Here is a 25,522-nt window from a genome sequence, read left to right as displayed (position 1 = left end):
GTATTGTCTTTACTATTTTTATCAGATAGCACAAGTAACAGTGTATTATTTATTTTTCCCAGCCTGAAAGGTTTACACTCTAAATAGAAGTTAAACTGTGATATGGGAAACAGAGATACAAGAAATTAAACTTCCCAAAATATCAAAACATCCTTGCAACATGGAACAGGTTTCCTACCAAAAATAAGTGGAAAAATTTAGTTAGATGACTAAACATCTGATCAACAAGAAATAACTCTACAAAGTCAGAACACCAGATCTGTCCTTGTGCCTGGCCTTAGTATCTGGGGTCCAGATTGCTTCTTGGTAGGGCTTTTTGTCATTTCAAGCAATGTTGTATTTCCCTTGGCCTGTCAAGCAGAACACATATTAGAATTTATTATTAAATATTTTGGCTGCTCTATCCATGTTTCTTGTTTTATCCCCAGTTCAGTAATACGCTGCGTATACTATATTATTACTGACTTTAAAGCACACAAGAAGATCAAACCTTGAAAGAACTGTTTCTTTTTGGAAAGTGGAAAATTGGCAGAAGAAATCACTTCTGCTTTCAGAGGCAATGGCAGAAGCAGATGCTTAACGCATATTGCGCAAGGATAGCGAAGCAGAAGCAATTGGAAGGGAAACTAATATAGAGATCACACATAATCTGCAGAATTTAAGAAGCAAGAAATATATGCTGCCCAGCTACTGCTCAAAGCAGAAACTGAAGCACACAAGGTGAAGGAAGAAGAGCAAGCTGAATACTTTAATCACTTCATGTGAAGAAAGCTTGCTATATGGATGCCAAAACTGTGGATATTTAGAAAGTAGAAAATTGATTATGAAGAGATAAGAGTGTGCTAGCTTAAAAAAGACAACTTGGATACAAATGAAACAGAAGAATCATTGGTATGAAATTGTTTGTCATGGTGCAGAGGAGAATCTACACAAGGTAATGAATCAAAACTTCAAAGTCAAGGACAAAGACAAGGAAAGAAGAGACCAATTACAGCCATCAAGACAAGCTCATTAGAAGAGCTGTAAACATCAGAATTTTTGCATCTAAGGGTTTTGGCTTAGAGAGCAGTTGGGTGGCTGAACTTCAAAGTTATTAGACCTTCTGAAAGGTTTGGACACAGTCACTATGTCTATTTCTGCTTTTCCTCTCATTATCAATATCATGAAACACAAACAATTCCATCCATGATAAAGAGAAATATCTGACCCAGCGTTTGGTGTATAATTGGCGTGGCTGAGAAGGAAAGGTATATTTTTCTCTTTTATTTTATCTGGTAGGATTCTCTCAAAGGGGACGCACTAACCTCAGCTCCTGGAGATTACAGCAGCTCATACCAGCAATTATACCACCTCTGCAGTTTCAGCTGTATGTTTACTACAGGGTGGTGTCTGTTATGGCATTAACTGGGTTTCTATTTCTTCAAATGATGCTCATAACCTCAGCTCTAGCAAAATAACTGCAAATAACTGTTCTGAATATGTCCATTACACTTTTTGCTCTTCCCAGTGGAAAGCACAGAAAACTGACCATGGGATGGTGCCTCTAACCCAAAGGGAATCCCCAAAGTTGACAAATGTGGAATATATTGGAGAGTCCTGGGCCAACTTCATGCAAAGCATTGGGTTATTCTATATGGGAATATGAGCATGGCAAAGGAGGATCAGTGCCTTTATTCAGTCTCAATGTCCAGACCTATGGCTGGTCATATTGCACTAAATTAAAACAAGAAGAAAAAGTTAGGGCAAAAATGTTTGCCCACCAGTGTTTTCTTTCAAAAATGCTTTAAAGAGCTCATTTCTTCATACCCCAAGCCCTTATATTCTAGTTAAAGGCAGTGCTTAAATACTGTAAGAGTAACAATACAGAATGTCTTGCAATATTAAGTTACAGGTGTAACAAAGCCTAATAACTTTGTAAATGCAGGAGTGAGAAAAAGTCAGTCAAATATTGCATTTTCCTCACAGTTTATAATAGTCCTTCAAGAAGCCTGAAATGTTTGCTTACCAAATATTCATTAGCTAATGTTTGTACAGTGCTTTGAAAATGTAAAGGACTAAATATGTGCTAATTATAATTACTTATTATTATCAAACTCTTTCTTCTATTTGTTCTATGCGACTGTGTCTATGAGGATGCACAGAGGCTGCTCTGCAAGCATCTTTGCCTCTTATAGGACTGAATTAAAAGCAATTCTTTCCTGGGGGGTGGGGGGTGGGGAAGAATAATAACCAGGACAGGCTTGCAGAAGGATGGGAGAGGTAGCAAAGACAAAGAGCATATCACTTCACTGGGGCTTCTTGTTATATTTGTGTTTACAAGCCTTATCCAATGCTGTACATATATCATGCTCTGTCTAGAAGACAAGCGTTAGGATTAATGCCTTGTTTTCCAGGAGACAAATGATGACCTATTGAAAGGCTGCTAAGATGCTTGTTTTTGTCCCAGTCCCAATAGGGTGGACACTGTGAGGATGTTGTGAGGTGCGGGAGCTGAGACTCTGCCCTGCCACCGGCCCCACCTGGTGATCACCGCTTCCACCAGCACTGCTTCCCAGTAGTGCACTGTCCTGCTCATTGCTAACGCCTTCCCTGCACTAACAGCAGATTGCATTGCAGCTGTATTTCTGATATAGTGGGAGGGGGGGATGAAAAAAATAAATCCCTTTTTGCTAATGTTGGAGTCCTTTTAAGACTGCTTGGCAAGGACACATATGGGCCTGCGCACCCATCCTCTTCCTCTCATTGCTAGCCCTGCTCAGTGCAGCTTTCTGTCAGCCTTATTTCTTCCACAATCTCTATTTCCCCACATGATTCAGTGTTTTGCTCCCACTGTTTAAAATTAAACTTTCCCATCACCATTGTCTGGCAGCCCTTATCCAGGCACTGCCAGCACCACACACTCCACCACTTCTTCCCTCCCTTCCCAGGGGTTTAATTCAACTGCTTTTTGCTTTGTGTGAACTTCTCCTGGCACGAACTTAATGAACTAAATGCCCTGTTTTTATAATTTGGATGTGCAGATATGCACCTAAGAAAGAGGCCAGATTGACAGCACTGGAAAATGATGCTTTCTGCAGGTTTGCAGCATAGGGAGAGGATGGAGAGCTTTCCTTATGTGCCAGGCAAGCCCCTAAAAGCTTTGAAAGGAGACTTACCTTTCCTATTTATGTGTGGCCAGTGTCAATCTCTTTGCTGCTAGAATATCATGGTAGTTTTGGGAAGAAGAAGTCCATTTTCTGGATTTTGCTTGTCTCTAAAGGGTATCCTGTAGTTCTTAAAGTGTAAAACACATCTGCTCTGTGCATGTATCTGAACAGCGCTTGCTTTCCATCTTGCCTAGCATAAAGTGACACAAGAGCAAAACTTTCTATAAATAACTTCCAAAAGGAGCTACTAATTATTAATGCAGAGGATTCCAAAAGAGAAAGAAAACAGCATTTCACAGCAAGAACTTTTAATGAGAGTGCCATTAAGGCAATCAGTCTACAAACCACAAAATGAATTGCAAGGCAGCCTTTCCATTTCTTTCCTCTCAGCTGGAGTCACAACTGCCTTTTTGGATTTACCTCCCCAGCTGATGGTCCATCACTGCCCAGGTAAACCAGAAGGATGATGCCAGCTGACAGCACATAAGAGAGAGCTTTTTGATGACATGTTTGTCTTGTGCTCTGTGAGCCAGGCTAGGCAAGTGTGGGGTTAAAATGTGACCCATGTATAGAACTGCAGTTGAGACCAGTGAAGAACACTCAAATGTTGACCAGATGTTGTGAATGTGTCGGTCAGCTTATATCTGCACCAGAATCACTCTGGTGGCTCTGAAGTCAACAGCACTGTAGACCTAAAGTGATGCAGTACTTGGGTAAGCACCAAGTATCCAGGATGAGACCATGAAGCAAAAGTAGCTTACCCAAGGACAGGGAGTAACTCTGCGGTACAGAGGACTTCAACACTATGTGCAATTCTAAAATGCCTTCCTGTAAAACTGTTCAGAAAAATTATATTACCAACAAATAAATTTTGTAGAAACCCAGTGCAAATGCATTTGTACAAAAAAAAAAATTAGAACTTTGCTGCCTAATCAACATCTTTCTTACAAATATTTAATACTGTAAAATAGTGAATTAAGTGTATTTTTCATTAAACATTTTTATCTTTCCAATGAAATCAGTGATTTAGCAAGATTAGTTTTAAGCACAATCATATTTTAAAGTCAAGTGTTAAGTTTTGGTTCCATAAGAAGTGCAGAGGTAAAAATCTATTTGTGACATCAACACAAGATTGAGGAGAGAATAAAAAAGAGCTTGTGAGAAAAATAAACTATATACGTGCAGACTGGCATTACATGAAATTAAATAAAGCAGGTGCATGGTATTTTGATAGTCAGTCTCGAATGTTTTACTGTTGCTTTCAAACCAAGATGGAAATTTCAAATGAGGAAATAGGAAACGGCTTTATATCCCATATACTTTATAGGTTTAAACAGTTTCTTTGCAAGACACTTGTGATTACTCTGTTTTCTGTAGGTGGATGAATACTGAATGTTTTGCAAGACAAAATGGCCCTGCTGGCTGCTGATTTTTGTAAGTTTTGGAGCATCGAAATTTCTTTGCCATTTCTGATGTTCTTGTGAGACCTTGTTGCGTTAAAAAAGCTTTCACTTCTTACTAAGTGATTTCTATTATTAATATTTCACAACTGAGGTCTAAGGATTCTGAACCTTCTCTCACTGTAGTATTAAACAAATATTTTAAGAAGCGTAGTAGTTTTGCCAAACAGAATGTAAACTGATGAATGACTTAATCTGACCCCAGATGGAGCAACTTATTAAAATAGAAGTCACATTTTTTTAGAAGGGAATGATGTAACAGAGTAATGAAAGGAGGAGATCTGGAAAATCCAGGGGGAATTCTTCCCTTTTAGATAAATGCAGTGTAATGGAAAGGAGAAAACATTTGGGTGTTAGCCCTAAACTTGAAAGTCTTCCGCAACAATGACTGGGATGTCCTATTCAGGATAAATGAAGCACTAAAATACGTAGTGATGTCAACTCTCCTATTGTTTCTTTTCTTGAGAACTCAAATGTGGGGTTTTTTTTGATCACCTTTAGCAGCTGGATGATGTTTTGCCATAGGGGCAGGTGAGTCCAGAGCAACAAAACTGTTGCTGTTGTGCACAACCCAGGTGTGGTTTCCCAAGACAGCTTTCTGTTGGAAATATTGATGCCAGACTTCTCTTGGAGCCTTCACCATGTGCTTTACAAAAACTGGACCAGTAAGTAGCAGTAATTAAAGGAAAAGGGTCTTGAGAGCAAAAGTCTTGGAGGAAATTTAGAATAGGTCAAACATACGTGAAAAAGGAAAGCAAAAACAAAAGAACTGGCAATTTCTTTGCCTTGCAATGCATAATAAATAAGAGACAAAGAAATATAGTGGATTGTTTGGGTATATTGCCAGAGTAATTGAATTAAAAAGAGAGGAAGATTTGTTAGTGGTGCAGTTTTACTTAGGGTAAGTTTTGAACTGGTCATCAGAGATTATCTTGTGGGTGATGTAATGTCTTTTGAAAAACAGCACTTTTAGCAGAGAAATAGTATGTCAGAGATTCTGGTTATGAAGGAAAGGCTAAGAAAATTAATTGCATCCTCCCTGCCAATAAGAAAAAGACTTCATAATAACTTAATTAAGCAGTTATAAATAAATTATGAAGAAAGTGTACATGATCAGTCCTCACATTGTTATCACACTAGCACCAAAACTCTGCTGGGAAAAATGCCTTCTGTATATGCACCTGGAGCAGCGCAAGGAGAATCTGATAAATTCAGAACAATTGAACTGAAAGCTTCTCTTTCTGCATGAACCTTTTACAATTATTATAGACCTAGCTTCTGTGTTTCCTTCCAAAACTGAAAGCCGTAAAAGAGCTTTTTACGTAATCCTTGTGGTGAGGGCCAAATTAATCTTGCACCAGAATCAGAATTATCCAAAAGGAAGCAAAAAGCTTCACACATCTTTGAAGTAACAACAGGATGAAATACCACTGATTTTAATCTTTTTTTTTCCTTGAAACTCTGTCTTATTTTGGTGCAATGTCATGCCGAAAAATAGACATGCCAAAAAAGAATGTAATTAGACAATAAACAGTTTAAGATAAAAAAAACAAATCTCATTAAACCCTCTAAAGAAAACAAAAGTAACCCTCAGTTTTGCAGATAGAAGCAATAAATGGTCACAACCATACTGGGAAGCAATCGCCTTGTAATGTTATCAGAATCACATCAGACACAAGAGTCCCAAAACTGATGATAGGTTGCATCACGCAGAAGGGAGGTTCCAGAAGCTCATCTGGAACAACAGTATTTGGCCTTGCTCTGATTTAATCTCTGAATGTTTCCAGTCTAGCCTTTCAATGAACACTTTACATGGAAATAGTGCTCTTGCCTGATTGAGGCTCCAGATTTGACAGACATGGGTTGAGGAGCTGATCAGGAAGGCCATGGGGATGACTGTTACTCGCAGTGAGTTAAAGAAGGCCACCAGCCAGGAAGTCACAGACAAAGGATGCTCTGGGAAGGAATCAAGTTATCACAGGTGATCCCACAATCAAAGGATGTGAGAAGAAATCAAATGTGTGTCTGATCCCTGCTGGCAATGGTTCGGCAGTGAGTGGGCTTATCCATCCAGAGGAGCCATTATCCCTGCACAGATAGCGCTTTGTGTCCTTCTCATAACAGAGTTCAAAGAAACAGTTGTAAAACCAGGAGACAGCACTGAAATGTATTGTTCAGATTAGAGAATGAGTATGAGGTATGGCTACGGTTGCAGGAATAGTTTCATCTGCACTTTCAATGAAAAAGATACTCAGCTACTGGTTTCAGTTACTGATTGCAGCAAAAAGCAGTTATTCTAACTACACAACCTTCTTCTCTGGCTGCTCTCAGAACTGACCAGTCCAAGTATATTGAGCCTTAGGATAAGAAATTACATGCTTCCTTTGGAAGAGATGAAATAACTCATATGCAGTAATTTTTGTGCTTTTAAAAATGTTAGTTAACAATTAAAAGAAGCCCATATCTACTTATTTTCTCTATTTCTACAGGACTAAAAAGGTAGCTTGGGGGCTCCACATAAAATTCTACTCAGTTGATCCCTGGCATAAAAAAAAAATAAGAAAGAAACTCTATTAATTGTTTAAATTTAATCTAAAATTCATGCAGAAGAAAGTTGATTGCTCACTAGATGAGCTCCTATTTCTGAAGCCCAGAAGCCTCTAACAAAAATGACTAGCTGTAGGTCAGCTCATCTTTATTTCATTGAGCTCTGGCTGGACTGTTTTACTGCACTGCTTTTAGTTGTATGGGCTGGTTCTTATAATTGTAAGTTAGTTCTTAACAGATTTTTTATTTTGTAAAGTAAATTGTACTTTCCTGATCTGCCAGCTTACAGTCACAAGCTTTCATCCACTCCTCTAAATACAATCTAGTTCTGGTTTCACCCTTGGGCAAACAATCAGTAGCAATGAGGTCACTTGCCTTTTGATTTTAAAGTACCATCTTTTTTACTGCCTCAGCTGAATTTTTTGATGAGGCTGTATGTGAGGTCACAGCAAACATTGTCTTCACAAACTATTGAGGTTTTATACTACTGATTACTTGGCGTTGTTATGGTTGCCATACATGAAATCCACAGGTGCTACAGCTGAGTTTAATTGATGATGTTTAAAAAAAAACTACTGCCCCCCCCAACTTTGTTGGTACCATTAACCACTACCCTGGCGGATAGGGCTGAATCGCATTGCACACACAGTGAGGAACACATCCTGGGTCATAACAACATGTTTGCTCCAAAGCAGCTGGCCAGGATCCTGGGGCAAGTCACTTCATCACTTCTACCCAGATTCAGACTGGCCATGCAGTGCTGGAGAAAAAAAGGTAACGAATAGTCTTCATCCTGGCCCTGTGCTGATAATGAAGCTCATATGGCCATGTTCAGATATTGCTGTGTGTGTTTATCCCATCCTGTCAATATGTAAATTTGCACACATTGTAGGTGCACATTGCTGGCAACACAGCAGTCAGAAAACACTGCCACCTCTGTGATTTGTGACTTCAGTACAGATAGCAAACAATTAAAACATTAAGACATCATAAGACTCTAGAAAGTTAGCTTGTTTCATCAGCATAAGAAGAAACAAAACACTACCTGGGTGAAAAATATAACTTTATGATAACTGATTAGAGAAAACACACTGCAGTGTTCAAGAGCCCCATCAGCTGAAGCAAGACTACTTCAGTTAAAGCCAGTGAGTCACATGAACAACAGACCTATAAAAATTACTGGAAATTGCATGCATCCATTCATGAACAAAAGCTTTTTTATTATTATTAATAAAGTGCTCAAGCAGAGCTGACAAAACAGCATCATTTTTAATTGGAAAGAAAAGGGAGTGCTTGCCAGCAAACCACTGTTGCTATAAACCAGCTACACCTCACCCAACTCTTATTCTTCAATTCCCCCCCCCCCCCCCCGATTACCCAGCGTAAGCTGGGAGCAAGTCCATTGACTTCAATGTCTTGGCTTACACTGGAGCAAGGATAGCCTGCAGTTAAGACCAGATACCCATTTTCCACTGGCTACACAACCTATTTCTTCCCAAATATCCAATCTCCTCTCATTTTGCAGGTAGCTGCCCAGTGCTTGCTCTTAGGACAGCTCTGAGGTTTCTGTCAGACAATAGGAACAACAACCCAGAGGGTTGAGTTTGGATTAGTGTATTTTGTATTGAGCAGAACAAAATATGTTGAGATGGTCTTTTCCATTTGGCTGCCCAACAGATTCCATTTATTTTTCTTTTAGAGAGATGCTCTGTAAAGACCGCAAAAGTAATTTAAGGTTACTGATACTTTTCTTTGTTGTGCTGTTAGAAAGGGAATGTATTGACATGTGCAAACAAAATATGAGTAAGATACCTGATGCTCCCATCACAACCCTGTGCCTCTTTCCTGCTGGATATTATCTTAGTATCTTTGTCTTCTCAATTGCTTATATTTGGGCATTCTCATGCTTAATCTCTAAACTGAAAAATGAGAAAAATGTCAGTATTGGCAAACAGTGTAAGTTCCAGGGAAGTTAATAATGCTTACATGAGATTTCCTTTCACTACTTTCCAAGTATTATGAGCTGACTTAACTACAACATTTAGTGTATTAAAGTGCAAGGAAAATTGTGTTATAATTCAAGTAGATCCTTATCTCCATCTTTTTGATGGGTGACTCCTAAAACTGTTCACATAAAATGATTATTTGTGCTTTTCCACTTAAATGACTACAGAGCAAGTACAGACTTAGAATAAAAACAACAGCAAAAGAAAACAAAATAAAATAAAAGCTCAGATATGACATGATTTCCTTAAGTTGGTTTCCATCAGCTGGGAAGCAGACCTGTTGTTATTATTAAACAGTAACATTTCTATGGTGCCTTAATCAGAAACAAAGAGTAAATTCATTGGAAATGGGCTACTAGCAAAATTGCAGGCCAACCCAGAAACCACACACACAGACAGTAAGATAATTCACTTTCACTAAAACTTACAAAGCTTGTTCAGCTCCATGGATATAAAAACTGATTACCTATATTCAAAAAGATATCTACAGTATTTTTGTAAGGGAAGCTAGTTGACTGAATTTCATACAAATATTAGAGCACAGGTTACGTGTATATTTTAGGGGATTTTTCACTTAGCCACTACTGGAATTTTTGATGTTGTAATAAAATCTAAAATGTCTAAATATCTTGCAAAAATTCTCAATTCCAAGACCATGAAGCATATCTTATCCTTGCCCCCCTATTAGGTATTTGCAACAATGATGATGTGAACCATGGATCTGATAATTTCTTTATCTGTTTTTCCCTTGAGGCTTAATGTGGGAAAAATGTGTGGCTTGTTGTGGGTGACTTGCACTTTGTGTTAGGCTCAACCTGTAGGCATAAAATGTCTTCCCACCATATTTCCATGCCTTCAGTGGCTGCACTTCAGTGATAGCCGAGATTTCTGTAAAGTATTAAATATTGCCTTCCACTTCCATAACGCTCATCAATGGCAGACCTAAATGCCCATTCTAAATACCACAGAAGCATTATTATTCCTGTTTTACTGATGGGAAAACTCTGACCAAAATCTCAGATCTTCATTATGAACTAGTTAACCTGAATGAATCATTCTGTACAGAAATTTTTATGTTTACATATAAAGAGTATAAATATTTTTACTAAATATTTCATATTGGTTTTGCACAATAACCAATCCAGTTTGAAGTGATATCACTGTGAAATCCTGAACACAGTATGAGCTTTTATTTGGATTCTTATAGTCCAAAGACAACACTGTATAGAAATAATGCCTAACACTGTACGTGGACAAAAGAAATCCCACCCTTAAGCTCAAGGCCCTCCAGCAGTGGTATCAAATATTATTTACAAGATGCCTTTCCCTTTACACTTCCTGTTGTAGGTGAAAGGGTTATCACAGTGATGCCATGAATACTTAATTTCAGGATGCAGGTGTTTCTTTTCAGGAGCTCTCTTAAGGTTGCCATTCTGAAGATGAAAGCAAGACATATTTTCCTTTTTTTTTTTTGGTTATAAAGTCTCATTTCTCAAGAGATCATCCCACTTGGGAGGTGCCTGATTCACTATAAGCGATAGTCCCTTGCTTGAAAGAGAAACATTCAGGTAAGGGGAAAAAAGGATTAAGAATAAAGAAGGCATATAAAGTGTACTTCCTTTTATTATAATTAATCGGGATAAAAATTTATGTAGAATTTAAAGACTGAAGCAATCTAATGTGCCAGAATTAATAGATACAATCAGATAATTACTGCATTTTAATGAATATTAAAATATCAAACAGTCACGCCTTGAAGTTCACTACTTCTATAATTCTCTTCTAACATTTTAATTTTTGCTGTGTGTAGACTCAGTGAAATGCATTCAAGTGCAGACAGCCAGCAGCTAGATTTGTAATATCACCCTTGTCCTATCTGAAATCTCATAGAAAGCTTAGGTGAGAATTTAAGAGTTACATGAATTTGTACTCATATCTGCAGAGATGCCAGTTCCACTTTTTATGACAGAGTAAATGTTTGCCTTGGATCCTTAACTGCCAAGATATTGTGAATCTGGGCCACTACACCCAAGTCACAGGGACACCTGGAGAAATGATATAATAAATCTATCGCTACTCTTCCTCTCACCAACCTCCCTCTGCTCAGCTGCCTCCATACACACATGTGCAGGTCTGTTCTCACTGCTGGTAAATCATGGCAAGAGGTCAGAGCTCTTCTCTCTGCCCTGCTATGAAGCTGCACCAACACTAAACTAAGGGAGCTCTGCATCCATCTTGTGCCCCAGGGCACAAGAGAGTTTTGGTACAATTCTTCTGGTGGTTGTTTAAAAACCTCAGCCTGTTAAAGCTCTAATAGTCTTCCTTGTCAGTCCAAAACCTCTTTGCATAATTGTTTTTCAGCTCCAAACTCTATACACAAAAAGGCCCGATAATGATTTTACACAGCTGAATATTTGTCTTTCTTAATAGATGTCTGGAAATAAAAATTATCTGCAAAAAGAAGATAACATGTATTCTGTCTGTATAACTGTACCATCATTTTCTCCTTTGTGACTTTGCATTAGTAATTAACAGTGCTATGTATTTGAACTACTTGAACAGTGTATATCTATGCTTACTGACTTCCAGGTAAGCAGCATCAAGATTTTATTAATTTATAATTATCAAATTAGTTTTATCTATTTTTTCAGCCAATTTACCACTGCATAATTAATGAATGATAGAACAGCTAGGAATAATCTCAGGTACTCTGAGCTTTGTGTTGCAGGTGGATGTCAACCATGGTGATTAGAGTGCAGTGGTGGTGGTGGTAATTAGAATCACCCAGAATATCCTGAGTTGGGAGGAATCCATAAGGATCATCAACTCTGACTCTCTGGTCCTTGCAGGATTACTGAAGACTAAACCATACGAAGTGCTATGGGTGTACTGTGAAAGTCTGAGAGAAACAGGAGAAATACTGATCATTTCCATTAGAAATGACTCCTTTGAGTCATAAATTGAAGAAGCAATGGAAAAAACACATCAAGACACAATGTTTCAAGTGCAAGATTTAGCATTTCCTACTGTATGACTGGTCTGCACTAGCATGTGGTGGTGTTGACTTCATTTCTATTATGACCTGGTTAAGGTATGAAGTAGATCTTGTCTCTCTACCACTCCAATAAGATCTCAGATATTCAGGGATAATTCTCTTTCCTGCTTTCCACCTACCTTTTATTCCTTCTTTTTGACTGAAGAGAGAAAATGAGGAAGAGGAAATAAGGAATAAAAAGATAGCAGAAACTGGGAAGAAGAGAGCTAAACGTGTCCTGGTTAAAATAAGCACAATAACAACAACAAAAAATTGGTGATACATTTCTTGGCCTTTCACTCAGCCATATTATACTTATAAAAGTCAGACTTGTAAGTGCTAAAATATCAAGGGAATCACATTCAGAAAATTCCTCTCTGCTTTGAAGTCTGTCACACAATCTGCCATTTTAGCCGTCACTCGTCGCTGCTGGATGTACTACTCATCTCTGAATCTATAAATGGCAGCAGCAGCAGCAATGTTGTCCACATCATCTGGATTAAAAGTCTATTTTTTTCTTGAAAATGTCAAACATGTTACACCTCTCCTTTTCAGATAATGAGTTTTGTGCAAGGAGACAGCAGGATTCCAGTGAAGATCAGACATTTGTAAGAGTAATGAGAACAACTATCCTTTACTATTTAAGATTAAAAAAAAAATAAATCATTATATAAAGAATCACAGCATTTATATTCCAACTGCTTACTGAAAGGGATAGGAAGTTGCATCTTGGTGTGGTGTCTGGGTAACATCTGCAGGTTTTCTCTTTTTCTGTTACCTGGTTGGCCCCTGTGGGCCAAGTAAATGCAACCAACAAGTAAATGCAACCAACAAGTAAATGCAACCAACAAGTAAATGCAACCAACAAGTAAATGCAACCAACAAGTAAATGCAACCAACAAGTAAATGCAACCAACAAGTGATCCTGCAGAATTTTCAAGTCTAGCGTTGTACCCAGAGAAACGATTACCAAACCACAGGATATTTGTTATCTGGACTGCCAAATGTTACTGTGCAAGATATTTGCCTGTAACAATTAATACATAAGTTCAGTCATAGCCTTGGAGCGCATCACCACAAACCATCTTTCCTTCAGCCCTTCTTAACATTTGAGAATTTCTTTCAACATTCTCTGATACCATATCAGTTGCACCATCCCATGAAGTGGTACAAGATATAAGCCAAGTTAATAAGCATGAAGTAAATACTGAAGAACTGGTCACTGAGCTATGATTAGTAACCTGCTTATAAAATCCCATAATCTCCTAGACTACCTTTGACAGATATCTGACATCTGCATTTTTTTAAATTAATTAAAAAAAAAGGGAATGTTAGTGTTTGAGGAATGTTTAACTGCAGATTAATTAATTAATATTTAGCAAGAGTAGCAGTGAAATTCTTACATCATCACAACATCAACTCCCCCCCCCCTTTTTTTTTTCTGGGTGCAATATTAAGCACCCAAAATTATGCTGATACTTTCTGAAAAGTATTACTGTGACGGTCTCCCATAAGAGCAAGTCATGACTGATCTTGAGGGGTGACTGTGTAGATGGCAAAAGTGCAGGATGAGGAAAAAAAGAGGGTTGAAGTTACTGATACTGTGTTCTTCAGGTGCTAAACAATTACCTCACATGTAGAGAAACCAAGGCATTAAACTGCAGAGCAATTTAGGCTGAAAGGGACCTCTGGAAGTCACCTTGTCCGACCCCAGCACTCAGAGAAGTATGGTACTAAAAGTGGCCAGTACTCTAGTCTGGCCATGAGCAAGCAGTGTGAATTCTGATCATCTTCAATTACTGAGTTTCCCCAACCACTCTCAGCAACCTGTTCTAGTGTTCGACTGTCCTCGCCGTGAGTGGGGTTTTTTTCCCCCCTAATATTTAACAAGAATTTCCCTTGCCGAGACTTCTGTCAGCTCACCTTTGGCTGTGTGCCTCTAAGAAATGTATCTGTCTTCTCTAATGTCGCTCATTAGGTAGCACCTTCCGGCCCAAACATAGATTGTCTTCTGCAATAAGCTCATCAGATTCCCACTCTGCTGTTAAATTAGTGCAGTCAGCAGCTGCTATAAAGGGCAGGTGCCCATTCTCTGTGACTGAGAAGTGACCACTGGCTATTCTCTGCAAAGTCATTGCACTGCATCTGGCAGTTTTTCTATTAAAAGGAAAAGAAGAACAGTCCATGAAGAAGCGATTTTTCTAAATATTAAGTATTAAGGAAATACTAAATATTAAGGGAAATCAGAATATTGGAAGAAAAAAAAAAGGAGAATAAATTAAGAAAAACTGTTTTATGCTTTCAGAAACTTAAATAATTCTCACTGACATTTTTGATTACTATCTCAATTTTCCTTATCCGAACTTTGTACCCTTCAAAAATTCGATAAACTGAGTTTGGCAATTTTATTTCAGCAAGAAGGAGCTTGTGTCATAACACAGTGTTATATAATGATTAAAACCTGGGAAAATACATGGAATCTGGAAGAAGCCCAGATTTCAGCTGCATCCTCAGAGCTTATCTATAACACACACATAGCTCTAATAAAAATGAATTGGATGGGAATGCATGAGTAAGCTCTTCAGATGTAGCAAAATGACTTGTGAAAAGAGGAAAATACAGTAGTGCTCATGAAGCAGTACTTTCTTCTGATCATAACTTTAATGCTTGGAAGAGGAGATGGAAAGCTACTGACACAAATATATTCCCAGCATTGTAATTTAAATAACACATCTGCTCTGCCAGACTGTATCTACATAGACATAACCAGCACCATCGCTTTTCTGATATCAGTCACAGGGAATGAAAAGGACTGGGCTGAAAGCATCATTTATTTTCTTTAAAACCAAAGAGTGAGGGGCTTTTTATGCTGAAGGAACTATGTAGGAGATGTCTTGGGAAAGAAAGTTGCCTGTGAGCAAAATTCTGATTGAAGTTTATAGCGGATTGCTGTGATTTGAAAAACATTTGTGTATTGGTGCTCCCTGGCCTGGTCCACTCCGCTGGAAGAACTGGACAATCATGCCCCAGAGGAAGCACATCTTCATAGCAGAGCACATGCCTTTGTCCTGCACTCGCAGCTGATCTTGCATGCCAATATATGACTTTGGTGACTTCTTCGATTATTGTGAACAGGTATTGTGGTTTTATTATTAACGATGAAGCTTCTCCAGTTTTGGTTTTTTTTTGTCCCTTTAATTGTATGGCATACTGCATTTTCAGTTAATAGGTGGGAGTGCCCAGGGCATGAAATGCATTGTTTTTACACGTTCATTAAGTCATGCAAATACATAATTAAATGAAATAGTGACCTGTAGTAAATCATTTTAATTTTCTTATGCATGTGACTGTAGAGGGAGGAGAATCAGACAGCTATGTGCACATCATTTAAAAATGTGGTAATGTTCCCTTGGCCAATATAGAAGGTGGATGTTAAAGGATGTGAAATAAAAGGCAAAGATTAAAAAAAAAAACAAAACCAACAACCAAACAAGCAAGCAAACAAGCATTTGCCAAACCCCCTGAAATTATGCCCTGCATTATAATAGAGCTACTTGTAACAATCCTTAATAGCACAACATCCCCTCAGTCTTGAATGTATTTATTCATAGAGTGCCCTGAGGGCAGGGAAACACTATTCCATTCTAAAGTACTAAATTTTGCTCAAGTCTTATTTTAGGAGGCTAATCCAAAATAGAAACCCCCGATCTTTCACTAAACTGCTTATTCTGGAGCTGGATAAACTGGGTGCCTTGGCAGCCCCAGGAAAGGTTTGCTCCTTCACATCTGCAAGAATGCTTCTGTCATGTCAAGTAACCTCAGTTCCCACTGATACGAATTCTGTCAAAGTACAGCTGAGTAGGGACATCTAGCAGGCACTTCATGACCTTGATGCCCATACCTTGGATCACACTTGGTTGAGGCTCACACTATGCTGCCTATTACAGCTGCATCTACTCAGTGTGACCAGACCCAGATACTCCAATGCATTTGGGTGGCAACACGTATTTGTAACCAGAAGTTCTGCTTTCAGATTCAACCATTTAACCATTTTTATGGTCTTCAAGACCAGATCACTTGCAAGAATGTTTTTATTAGCTAATTCGGATTATGACAGCCCCAAAGAGAGCAGAAGAGTGTTATATTTGTCTTAATTGTTTTCATCCGGTTTCCTCACTGCTGCAATGAGCAGGTATGAGAAAAAAAAGGCACTTAATGTCCCTACTGAGTACAACCATAAAATTATCCCCAGGGAGCAAGAGCATAGAGGGATACAGCCTGTAATTAAGAACGGATAGCACAAACAGGGTGTGAATTCCTTCAGAAAATTTTAAGCAAAACAAACCACTTCCCAATTCCTCCCCTTCCTTACATGTTAAGTCCAACAGATTCTTGAAGGAGGGTAAAGGAAGTAAGTCTGATATGTGGTAATTTTATCTGTCACCTCCTGTGTTAGCACAGTACAGACAATGAGCAATTCAGTATAAACTCTTTGTTCTAATCAGGGGCATAAGCTAATGGCATGACTTGTTGCCACTTACTAAAAAAAAGTTTCATAGGAGGACAAGCAGAAGGCATCCCATCTTCCAGTTTGGATTGTACCAGGGCTACAGCAAGACTGTTCAGTAAGTTATTACATATCTTTGTTCAAGTTGAGTGGGCTCAGACTGAGATCCTTTGAAATCAGTCTTCTAAATAAGCGTGCAGATACTCAGGTGTGTGTTCCAGTTTTGTTATCCCTACAGACATTTTTGTGAGCAAGAATCATGCCCTTTAAAAGGCTTCCCTTTCCTGCAGAAGTAAAAATAAGCAAAGAAATGCTTATAAGCAGCAGCCTGAAGACCACAGTATTTATATGAATTTTTCTGCTGATTAATTGAAGCCTTTGTTGACTTCTGATATGTTCATATTTTTTTCTGGGGAAAAGGCTGTTTCGTGGCTGCTTGCAAATGGATCACATCCTGCCCTATGTTTACAACACAATTAGGTCCTAAAATCCCCAGCACTAGCTTTCCAGAACCTTTCCTCTTTCTTTGGAGGCATCTCCCAATTACTCCCTTTCCACTCCCCTGCTTCTTAGAGGAAAAACACTCTAGAAAAAAAATGAGAAGGGTTAAATAATTCCACACCCTACCTTATGTTATTGCCAGGGAGGGGAAGCAAAAGAGACATTGCTCACTAGCATCTGAATCAGCAGGTGGAGACCAACCTGACCCTGATGCCACTGGGCCAGCCATGGACCTGCATGAGCTGGTCCATCAGAACTAGGGGAAGCTTCAAGGAGAGAAAGATGAAGGAAAGTAATGACAGAGAATGATAATTATAAGTGCAGGTTAAGTGAAAGATCAAATAAACACGTTCAGCAGATGAAGGAAGGGAACATAGGATTGATGCTGGAGTTTCAAATACTGAATGACCCAGGCAGCTGAGCATAGGAGATTTGTTTGAAACTGTGCAGGAGCATGAAGTGGGGAATCAAAACTGCAGTGAAAGGAAGTCATTAACCAGACAACTACCTCCAGCATTTGTTTATCTCTATTACTGTTTGCCTTGTTTATTAGGATGCTAAACTCAAGAGGCTATACCAACTCTGGAGTGACTACACTGTATTTCTCCCACCACAGCCTCAGTTCCTGATTACAATGCTTCTCTAGGGTGCTACTCTAGGCAAATAATATAATAAATAATGGAAATGGACCCAGGAGGAAACTTAGATGTTAACTGTGTAGAAACAGGAAACCTGAAGCTTCATTGCTGTATAAATTTAACATGGAGTTTAAAGCTCATGCTGTTTGACGACTAAGTTTTTAGAACCTGTGCAGGGATACGATGCCACTTTTCAAATGAAAAGCACTGAGATTTCCATTCTGTCTGCTGCTGCATTAGCACCAGTTCTATCTCTTCAGATGTTTCCTGCTGGTTCTCCTGGAGCACAGGAAGCAATGTTCTGGTGATTAAGCAGCAGTATCATTATAAAAGCCAAATGAATAATCATTGTGTTAATGAACTTTATCTTAGAAAAGATTAGTAGGGCTTTTTTTTTTTTTTAATGTTAAGCCTCTTTCTGTATGAAAGAGGAAATGCACTCTCATTTCATTTAATCAACCCCGAGATGATCATGATCTATACAATTTCATTTTCTGTCTGCATGTATTCTTCCATATCTGCATATCCAGTTGCTTAAATGATGGTGTCAAATCATTTTTAATACATCAGAGACAATGCACTTTCCTGTTTGTACAGACAGTGAGCAGGCTTGGCTCTGTTTGCCAGATTACTATTGCAGAATAATCTCTCTTGAAGGGATTTCAAGAGGTCAGAGTCCCAGATCACTGGCTGGCAGCTTTGTGGTAAGCAATATGTTATCTAGCTAGTAAGGAATTATGGTGAAAAACATAAAAGAATGGGATACTGCACAATATAAGGTGAAAACAACAAGCAGAGATTAGGAAAGCTATGGTTGGAACTGCAAAATTAAGGTGGGGGGAAGGAAGGTAAAGATTTAGTGAGATCCTTCCTTCCACTTTCAGAGAACAATGCTCACTTCTTTGCTCTGTCTGGGAAGAGCTAGATCTCATTCCTCAGCAGAACAGCTCCCAGGACAAACCACTTTACAATACGTTTTGTGGTGAGGTAGTCAACTGTTGGCATTGACTGTTTGTGCATGTCTGACATCTTCTTTAAGAAGTAAAAATAAGATGTGAGTGGCAGAGGTACCATGGTGTGAAGTTGTTGCAGTAGAAAGTGATGGGGTGTGTTTAGAACCACATCAGCCACTGTTTTCACCTTGTTTCTGTGAAAGCTCCTATTCAGACTATGACCACAACTCCTAGGAAGATCCTGATGCATGAGAGAGAAGCAGAATACCACAAGGGGCCAAAAAAGGAAAGTTCTTCTCAGGAGCTCATTGTGGGTGGATGCATCTGTTTGCATCTTCTGCTGCCTGGGAAGCCAAGCCTGTCCACCCTGTGTTACTGAGGAGCAGAGGGTATGTAAAGGAAAAAAAGAAAGGGGGGGGAAATGAGGAAAGGCATTTTATAGATATACACTTCTCAGCCTAATTTTTTAAAAGTGAAAAGCATGAGGTCATAGAAGTGGTCTAAGGAATAGAATAATATTTTTTTTTGTGATAAAATGACTGCTGGTGTCCAGGAAAAAAAAACAGACTACTTTTACTAGAACATAAATACCTCAGATTCCAAAGTGGCTTTAATATGAGAAAGTAGCTGCAGCTGGACATTCAATATTAATTCAAGTCAATGGATATTTATCAAACCAACACCCACAGCCACCAGATTGGCCTTCAGAAAACATGCTGTGTCAACTGGTGTATAAATATGATTTACTGGTCCCAATGGTACTTTTATTAGAAACATAAAGGTGCAAAAAAATTTTTAGGTCAAGGGAAAGATTTGTGATTCTTTTTGGATTATCAGAAAGAGCCATTTTATAATAAACTTACCTAACAGCAGTGGAAAACAAGCATCACACAACATGTTTTCTTCCACACATTTCCTGAAGTGACAAACTTGTACCACCATTGCACCTGCTGCCTTTTTCCTTTCTGCTCAGAATGAAATTGTTGAGCTGTCTTTAATTAATAGGTGTTCTCTGGTAACCACTACATCACTCCATTATCTGTAACCATAACATTGTGTTGCCATGGCATTTTTACCTATGTAACTTAATAAACGACACAATAAACAAAAACCACGCTGCACGTGAAACAGTAGTCATGCAGTCTGACTCTTGAGCAAGTTACCTTTTATTGGTTTGTAACAGATTTGGGAAATGGATAGCATATGCTGTAAAGAGAGCCAGACACCAACACATGCTAAGAAGTCAAGAGGGAAACACTCATAATTACAAGCTTTTGTGGATTAATCAGCCTGCAAAACGATGGAGTGGTGTTAAGCACCCATCCAGCTCCCAGTAAAATAAAAGGCAAGTCAACATACCCCCAGACCACTCATAGAGAAGCTGTTGGTTGCCTTTTCATTTCTACCAAGACAAGTGTGACCATATATGCCTTAATAAGAGACCAATTCCATTTACACAGCTCTATGGCACTAACCTCCCCCCAGGGACAACAGTAGTAACACCACAGTGTTATTTTTGCCATACACTCCATGCAAAAGCACTAATAAAAAAGGCAGCATATGGAGCTGTCATGTTGGCACCATGGCAAATATTGATCCCTGCTGTGACAAAATGTGTCAGAAAGTTTACAAATGGCAGGATGTTCTGGCAGGAACCATTTTTATGTTATTGGGACAGGGAAGATCATGATTGCAACTGGATTTTCTTTTATTTCTTTTTTATTCTGTTCATGGTAAATTCATTAAATAGACAATTGTTAGGGAAACGGAAAGTATTCAAAACTGTCAGGCTTAAAGAGCCCCTTTAGAGCAAGAAAACAAAAGAAGTTCATTTAAGCATCTTAAATGTTTTCTTTCGAAGCTCTTCCAAAATGAAGTACAATGTTTAGAAGGAGAGAATAGTTTCATTTCTGTTTTTAAAATGCTGTATTTTAACTTTTAGATTTTCTCTTCAGAATGTTTTGTGTGTTTTGGTTTGTTTTTTTTTTTTGGTTGGCTGATTGTTGTTTGTGTTTGCTTTTGGTTTTGTTGTGTGCGATTTTTTTGTTTGGGGTAGGTTTTTTGTGTTTTGTTTGCTTTTTTTGTTTGGTTTGGTTGTTTCTTTAGCACTGTTAAATAAATTTGAAGGAAAAAAGTCCTATTATGGATGAATCTGACACCCCCACTCCCCACACAATTTCAAAGTAAGAACTTTTTATGAATGTCACTAAACTGATCTTTTTTCCTGCCAATGTTTAGTTCATGCATCTCTAAATTCAATACCTTCAATTGCAATAGAGAAAGATGGACTCACTCTCATGTATGTAGATAGAAACCAAAACACATACTTTCTTTTTTCCCTATCCTCCTGTTTTTCTTAACTCCTCACTTGTCTTCTGCTTGTAATTGACAGTTATAAAATGTTAAAGAATAAAATTTGTTAAGAAAAAATGAATTGGGTTGAAAGGCACAAAAGTTTTTCTTTATCAACTGTTTTCTCTGAGTGCTAGGAAAAGTTATAGAAAATCTGACAAACAAGCCAAAAAAGCTTTCTATGTAGGCAGATGAGGTGAGCCAAAGGTAACAAAGTCAAAATATAGATGTGAAGAAAGAGAGAGGAAAAGCAAAGAGAAATCTGCCATTTTATTTTTAAATGCTCTATATTGAAGAAGAGCAGAGTGGGGGAAGGTATTAACCCAGAAAAGAACAGATTGGGAAGAAACAAGACAAGGGTAAATGCCATCTGTATTTGAGGTATTACCTACGTAAATAATAAGACTGGATGGAAGTTTTCAGAAGGATAAAATATGTATTAAAGCCTTTCAAATGATTTCTAGAACTACAGCAAATTCTTTGAGGAAGAAACTTTTAGCTCCCTCCTCAACCCAACCCCCCAAATCAACTTGCACCTGGGCAATTTCTTAGTATTTATGTTTCTTAATTAGACAACAACTTCAAGTTACTTCTTAACCACAATAAGAGACTTTCCCTCTTATTTGTCTTCCCAAATCTTTGTTCGTGAAGTCAAGCCATGATGATGATAATGATGATGATGTCTTAGTCCTTAGAGATCTACCCAACAGTTAGGATCAGATGCCAAGATGGAAGCTTAATTCATGGGCTGTTTATTTCTCCCCTACCCTATCATTAATAAAGGAGAATCACCACTTTTATAGTTCAGTTAAAATAAACCAGTGTATTAACTGCGATTCAGGTGAGAACCTGCAAAAAAGCAGGATGGAAAGATGTGTTCTTTAACTTCAGCTTTTTATGTGTGGAGTAGGCATTGACAGCTACGAAAGTGGGGTCAGGGTAAGACCATTATTTTTCAGACTTGTCACATTAAACACATACATCCACCTCACATAGCTGCAACTCCCATGTATGCATGCACCAAGGCTCTGCAAGCCTCTATTCTTCTATCTCTGCCTCACCCTGCAACATTAAGCCCAGCTACGTCTGTATTGCCAAAAGTCATATTTTATCTCATTAACATGTATGTGCCGTTATCGAGACCAAATACCAACACTGTCACCAACAAGAAACACCTCCACAGCTACTATAGTTCCACTTCCCTTGCCACTCCCAACAGTTAACGTGAAGAGTTTTTGACTAAGGCTTTGTAAGCAGCATGCTCCCTTCCTGTCCTTCTTATGCGTGTTAGTTATCTTTTATAGCATGTTCTCAGAAATCCCCAGTTATTACACACCCTGGAGTACCCACTGGGCTCTCCGAGGGATTTGGAAAGCTGACAGGTTCCCAATTTCTGTAGATGTTTTCAGTAGCTTTACACTGCAATGCTAACAATCATGCAGCGAGCTGGTACTCACTGTCAAAGTGCTCATACAGCCACTGTAGGAAGAGGGCTTTGGAAGCAGATGCCTTATCAGTTTTAGGTTTTGGTTTTAGAGGTGAGATCAAAAAGAAACGGTTGTGAAGGTAAAATAGCTGTCAGATGTAGACTCTACAGAGCTTGAACCATTCATGGTCAGTTCATGTGTACCAGTCACTTCCATCTTTCAGGCCCGAGATAAAATATGAGGCTACTGAACCCACTAGTGCCAGAGAATGAGAGCATAGGTTGTAGAAATTAAATTTTAACTACCCAGTTTAGGAAGCCTAGGAAATATTTAACATCAACAAAATGTGTCCTCACATGCTTTATTGAGGCTCTAGAAAGTTCAGATCAGCTATGCAAAACTGATCTGCTTTGGCTTTCTAAGCTGCATCTAGGTATCACACATTCAAAAGAGGTCAGAGCCTGCACTGGTGTCCCAGCTTATATCAAGACCACACTGATACAAGAGCACACTCTGGAGTTAACAGCTTTATAAGCACAGTCTGGTTGGGTTGCCTGGGCAGAGGGTGGTGTATGTGCTGCCCTTCATGAACCCGCTCACTCCTATCCAACAACTTGACTGTGCAATTGCTCCCTACCTTATTTCTACCATTTGACAACTACAGTCCCAAATGTAAAATCACATTTAAAGTATGTTTACACAGAAAATATATTTTTTGGGGAAAAAAAAGTAATTGCTATATTAAACTAATGTTATTAAAAAATAAAACCAACAAGGAGCAGTTAAAATGTTTCAGTGGTGATGGAGCCAAAGCACTTTTTAAAGCAACAGTTCTAAAACATTTCAAACTGGTCCCTCTTTTTCAAATTTTCCTCAAGCTTATCTAAAAAACTCCTAAATAAACCAGCAGACACCTTCATTTATTATAATGCTATCATTCTTTTGCATCAAAACTTAATGTACTGAACTTGGTGTACCTTTACAGGGGCAAAACAGCTTTACACAGTATCACAGTATCACAGTATGCTGGAGATTGGAAGGGACCTCAAAAGATCATCTAGTCCAATCCCCCTGCCAGAGCAGGAACACCTAGATAACGTTACACAGGAATGTGTCCAGGCGGGCTTTGAATGTCTCCAGGGAAGGAGACTCCACAACCTCCCTGGGCAGCCTGTTCCAGTGTTCCGTCACCCTCACTGAGAAGAAGTTCCTTCTCAAGTTTAAGTGGAACCTCTTGTGTTCCAGTTTGCACCCATTACCCCTTGTCCTATCATTGTTTGCCACTGAGTAGAGCCTGGCTCCATCCTCGTGAGACTCCCCCTTTATATATTTATAGACACTAATAAGGTCACCCCTCAGTCTCCTCTTCTCTAAACTATAAAGACCCAGCTCCCTCAGTCTTTCCTCATAAGGGAGATGCTCCATTCCCTTAATCATCTTGGTTGCCCTGCGCTGGACTCTCTCCAGCAGCTCCCTGTCCTTCTTGAACTGAGGGGCCCTTTAGCATTTGATTGGAACAAATCAACAGAAAGCAAAGACACCAACTACCCAATCAGACATTTACACTGTCTTGCACAAGTGGTGCGTCAAGAAAAGCGGTTCAAAGAGCTAAAAAAAAAAAGCTTAGAAAGTTCAAAACCAGTCCCCAGCACACACCCTCTCCCACTCCATATTAAAACACTAGCTGATGTGAAGGCTGGATGTGCAAGCACCAAGTTGCTTACCTAGCTAACAGCCAGACAGATTCACAAAAGCTTTCAGCACATGCAGAGGTGAAATCCGTACAACAATGGCAGGTTGCATCAGAGCAACTGCTAGTAAGCTGGGAGATAACACAACAGATTTTACACAGCTAATGAGAACCATCACTTAACAACAAATTACCATCACCTCTTCAAAGCCTTCTCTGTGAAAAAGCAAGATAACCACTAACCTCAGTTTAAAAACACTGTCTCCAGGGCAAACATCTAAAAACGTGTTTCAGCTAAAAGCTGTTGCATCAGATGTGTATTTGGGGCACTTCCCGTTGCCTGGAACCCCTTTTGGAGCCTCCCTGGCCACTCGATGAGCTTCCTCCGTGCTAGGCAAGCAGCAATACGGGAACCTGATGAGGAGAGCTGGTGGCTGGAAGGCATTTATAGCATCAGCCTCCACCTGCTAAACAGAAGGTTTATCAGAATCACTTGGGTCTGGTTTGCTGAAGAGATCTGGGTTAGGATTCCACCGGTCCCATAATGAAAAAATATTGCCCATGGAAATCAAGTGCCGATAACAATTATGTAATAATTGATATTTATATATTACATTAAAAAAATAATATTGCTTTGATGGGAAAAGAATACACCATTTTCACTGGACCTTTGGTATAGATAAGTACGTGTCTGCTTTGTTTCCTTGTACTGCTGAGCAACAATATATGAGAAATTAAACTCTTTCATGCAGCTTACAAGGTTATTTGCCTAAGGACTGAAAAATAGAGGCAGGAGAGACACTTTTTCATTTTTTTTAGGAGATTGTCTGATTTTATTCTTGCGAGCAGACTTGCTCTACTATTTTCAGGGCAGCTTAGTGTCAGATAAAGCATACCAAAAACATATTATTTAAAACCTGTCAAAGAGAACTTGGTTGCGTCTGTAGCAAGAATCTGACACACTGCTGAATCCTAAAGTTTGCTTCTTGAAAGAAACACAATAGACTGTGCTTCAATGGTACCAGACATCTTTCCTTTTTGCACAGGCTAGGCAGCAGATTAGTAATTCAATGCTCATTAGAAAGTATTACAGTAAGCAAGCAGATATAATTAGGCAACAATATATACATAATTACAGAATGAATTAGATCTATGATTTTTCAAATGGAATATCATAATAATTTCAGTGGAAGAGTCAAGAATAAACAGGAATCCTCTAAAATCCTCAGCTTAAATGTGGTTTGGGTTTTTTTTCCCCTTA

Source organism: Pezoporus occidentalis, unplaced genomic scaffold (assembly GCF_034315485.1).
Source record: "Pezoporus occidentalis ecotype Australia unplaced genomic scaffold, CSIRO_AGI_Poc_V1 ctg35, whole genome shotgun sequence".
Taxonomy (NCBI): Eukaryota; Metazoa; Chordata; class Aves; order Psittaciformes; family Psittacidae; genus Pezoporus; species Pezoporus occidentalis.
Note: the sequence above shows the minus strand (reverse complement) of the source record.